Consider the following 4,665-nt stretch of genomic DNA (forward strand, 5'->3'; position numbering starts at 1 on the left):
GTAGTTAAAAATACAACTGTAGCTTTAAATCTAGAAGAAAAAAGAGGTAGAACATGTTATGGCAACTTTAGTGTAAACACTATGACAACTAGAGTGTAAACATCATGGCAACTTTTGGTGGAAAAAAAATCATCGATCATGGTCAAATTCTAAAATTGCCATGATCTATAAACTAAATTTGCCGTGATGGATTACTAAAAATTGTCATGATTCATGCATCAAATTTGCCATGGTTAATTACTAAAAAATATCATGATCAATTAATAAGAATTGTCATAAAAATAGTTGAAAATATAACGATAACTTTAAATCTAAAAGAAAAAATAGATAGAACATGTTAGGGCAACTGTGGTGTAAACACTATGACAACTACCGTGTAACATCATGGCAACCGTTGCCCGAAAAAAAATCACCAAAACATATCAACATGAGATCTAGTTTTGAAGATCTCGTCGAGACGGATTTTAATCGTGAAAACAGATTTTTAATTAAATTTTTTAATTAGGAGGTAAAATATTTTTAAGCCGAAAACGAAAAAAGATTCCTACTGAGAAAGAAACGGACGTGTGGGCAAAGTGGTTAAATATCCATATACCTAGTCTTACGTGGCATAAAAAAACTGCCAAAAAATGCTAAAATTAGTGAAAAGCACAAACGGATGCAGATTCATGCGTGTGGGCGGTTTGCAAACGCCCACGTGTGAGTGTTATCTTTACCCAAAAATAAAGTACACGAAATACATTGGTTCCCCAAAAATGCAGTCGATCCAAAAATACAGTGCATACTATATACTGCTTCCAAAAATACATTATACAAATGTTAAATAATACAATGCCCTTTTTCTAAAATGTGGGGTACAAGTAGTGCAATTGTGCAAAATGAGTGAAACTGGCAATACAGGGCCCCGTTATATCAGTGAGAACAAAACTCCAAGGCCAGCGACACGGCCGGGTAAGGTAAAGGTCACACTGGCAAGTGGCAACACAATGCACCGTTCCAAGTGTGATTTGCGCCAAATAAGTCTCAGTCCGATGGCAATTCTGATTCTGAAAAGAACTTGACATAATAATTCTCTGATTCCGTGAGTAGTTTGAGGGATCTCGGCACGGGAGGCACATTAACCTCAAGAATCCCCTCTAGAACCTGCACCACGGTGGCCATGGTCGGCCTAGTGCCATCGTCGTCCTGAATGCACCAGCAGGCGACCTTGCAGGCCCTTTCCACCTCGGCCGAGTCATGGACGCCGCAGTCCAGCCGGCTGTCCACGAGACCATCCAAATCCCCCAGCTCACTTAGCATTGTCGCGGCCAACAACGGGAAGAAATCCACTGTGCCGTCCTGCCGCCGCCTCACGTTCCTCCTGCCCGATATTATCTCGAACAACATCATGCCGTAGCTGTAAACGTCCACCTTTGTGGTGATAGCCGTGCCAGCAATCCACTCCGGCGCGAGGTACCCCACCGTACCCCTCACCGTGGTCAGGACACGGCTGAAGTCATGGCCCATGAACTTGGCAAGCCCAAAGTCCGCCACTTTGGCGACAAACGTGTCGTCGAGAAGGATGTTCTCGGGCTTGATGTCGCAGTGTATGATGCACTCCCTGCATTTCTCGTGCAGATACTCCAACCCCCTCGCGATCCCCAGAGCAATCCGGTACCTCGTCTCCCAGCTCAGGATGCCCTGGCTGGGGTTGGGGCTGGGACTGGACCCGAAGAGATGCCTGTCGAGAGAGCCGTTGGGCATGTGCTCGTAGACGAGCAGCTTTTGTGCCCCATCGGAGCAGAACCCGAGCAGCCGGATGAGATTGACGTGCTGGATGGTGCCGATCGTGCTCACCTCCGCGCGGAACTGCTTCTCCCCCTGACGAACGCCATCGAGCTTCTTCACCGCGACCAGCGTCGGCGTGGCGTCGGGGAGCGACCCTTTGAACACAGACCCGAAGGCGCCGGCGCCGAGCCTTTCCGAGAAGTTTTTGGTCATGGACCGCAAGTCCCGGTAGGTGAAGGCCATAAGGGAACCATCGACTCTTCCCAGGGCCTTCACCCTTGTGCTTCTCAGAACCAACACATGGACCAGAGCAACGACTGTGGCTGCAGCCACAACCGCGGCTACGATGACTCCGATGAGCAGTGTCTTGTTGTGCCCGGTCCTGGACCTGGAGAATTCGGATGCAGCCAGGCGGATCAGGTTGGTATCACTGTCCCTGTCGCCTCCAGCACCAATGTTGCTCGTGTCCCGAAGGTTGATGAGGCCTCCGTACCAGAGCCAACAGCTGCTGTTGTAAGAGTAGGCTGTGCAGGAGCAGTTGCCGAGACACGCGAGCTCGCAGTCGCGGGCACTCCCTGCGGCCGGCACGCCGTGCGCGTCGCTCGGCAGCATCACGTTGGGCATGGCGTGGAAGCCGTCGTCGTCGTCATTCGCCTTGCGTTGGACGCCGCACCGCTGCAGCTCGGTGTTTCTGGCGCATCCTGCGGTGTGATCGCCTTGCAGCCACGCGTGCAGCCGCCGCTCCCGGAAGCCGCGGAGGCACCTGCACGACGGCAGCGCGTTCTCGGTGCACACACTGAAGGGCCCGCAGAGCGAGTAGACGTCGCACTGCGCCTTGGGTTGCGCCCAGAAGAGCATCCACCCGCCGGCGGACTCCACCCACGTCAGGAACTTGATCTGCCCCGTCACGTCCACCAGGAACCGCGTCACAAGGGCGTCGCCTTTGATGCTGTAGGTGAAGTAGCTCGCGTTCGGGCCGTCGACGTAGTCGAACGGGTACATCGAGTTGGGGTAGACGTTGGTGGGTGTCATCTCCGGCACGCCGGTGAAACTTCGGCGGTCCAGTTGCCGCTGGTCCAGTACCGCTGGGTCCTATTCCACAGGAGGAAGTATTGGCTTGTCCCGTTTGGGTCCAACAAAAGTGAGAACATACCTGCAGCTGGGTTATTATAAGCCTTCCATGAGACTAGACGCGTGCTCCCGCCGGTAAGCCTGCCCCGACCGAGCTTGCCGCCGGGGAGCCATGTGTCGCCCAAGTGGTCGAAGCTCTGCCACAGCACGACTGAGGTGTTCAACGCGTCTACTAGTACGAGGTTCCCCGTGTCGAGGATGACGCCGGCCGTGTGGCCGGAGGCGACACTGGTGATGTTGGTAGACCAGATAAGAGACTTGTCGTGGTCGAGGAGGACCATATTGCCGTCGCTTGATATGGCCAGCTGTGAGGACGCTGGGTCGGAGATCGGGGTCCGCCTATTGGCAACCCACACCCTCGTTCGTGCTGAGATTTGATTGTACCAAATGCCCATGTACCAATTCTGCGAGGAGTTATCTGTGTGGGCATGGGAAGGAGAATGATTCTGCAACTTTGAATCTGTACACTGTTCCGTTTCAAAAAAAAAAAGTAGACTGTAGCAGCAACAATTTGAAAGATAATACACGGAGGAGTCCTAGTAATTAGTTCCTCAATTTTAACCACTTTGTACCAAAGAATTCTAATGTATGCACTCAACTTAGGAAGATTTTCTTGTTCAATTTAAGCACAACACTAAAGAGTGAGAGTATACGTACTAGGATTGTCTTTCAATCATCTCTAAGTCAATCTTTCACAAGAAATACTGCAGGGTCGGGTATGAACTCCGCACAGAAAAGAGTAAAAGAAAACAATAATCTATGCCTAGCTAGCTATATATGTACTCCTATATAGGTTGAGGTACCTGGCTGGAAAAACCCCAGCGCGGACTTGCCGCTCTTGGACAGCAGTGCGCTCTGGCCGCCGGACAACGGCCGGTCGACGGTCAAGGTATCGTCGGCGCCAACACGTAACACGGCTCCTTGAAGAGCAACCAAGCCCATGGCGAAGAGAACGGGAATGAGTTCAGGGAAGACGGTCGTCCCCTTGCTCGCCATTGCTCCTGCTCTCAGAAATTAACGCGAGAACACAGAGCAGACGCGAGGAAGGGAGCGACCTGTTATACGCCGAAAAATAGAACGAAAGGGAAATACCACTCGAGCTACCATTTAGAGCATATACAGCGCGACGGCCTGGCCATTCATCGGTCACAAAATTTCGATTCACAAGGTCTCAAACACTTGGACTGACCAGCATCTTTCATATCCATTACAAATATGAGGCGAATATTAAGACGTGCACACGTGTGCGCCTCGTAGATCTGACGTCGGGGTCCCACCCAAAATCACCCGAAAACCCGGCGGTCCAACGGACGTCTTCTTCGATGGGGGGTGTGAACGCCGCGTGGCATCGACTCGCCTCGTCGTCCGAGGCCAAATCCGGCTATTTAAGCCGCCTGGTGTCCCTCTCCGCGCCGTCAGCCCGAGCCCATCCACCTCCTATGTCCCACTCCGACGCTTTTCCCACCTCTCCGGCTTCCCATGGTCCAGTAGAAGATGACCACGTATGTTATGCTCGCGACGGAGCGACGGTACCAGATCAAGCATGAGATTTAGGTGAGGCGTGCCGTCCGTAATGTTGTTGGGCTATCTCCGAAGAGGAGGAGGACGAGGAGGAGGAGGAGGGAGATGAGCAGCCGCCGGCTTCGATGGAGTGGGCGGATCCGAAGGACGAGGAGGAGGCGAAGTAGTCGGAGCAGGAGTTGCTGTTGTCTCTGGGCTTCAACATGGATCAGGCGAGCAGACGAGATGACGAAGCAGCATGTCATC

The 4,665-nt window shown here is 52.1% G+C and overlaps 1 pseudogene; it reads right to left on the reverse strand.

The window, feature by feature from the left end:
- Positions 1–772: 772 nt before the first annotated feature.
- On the reverse strand, positions 773–3,894 carry LOC123442031 (annotated as a pseudogene).
- Positions 3,895–4,665: the final 771 nt, after the last annotated feature.

This window comes from Hordeum vulgare, chromosome 3H (assembly GCF_904849725.1).
Source record: "Hordeum vulgare subsp. vulgare chromosome 3H, MorexV3_pseudomolecules_assembly, whole genome shotgun sequence".
Taxonomy (NCBI): domain Eukaryota; kingdom Viridiplantae; phylum Streptophyta; class Magnoliopsida; order Poales; family Poaceae; genus Hordeum; species Hordeum vulgare.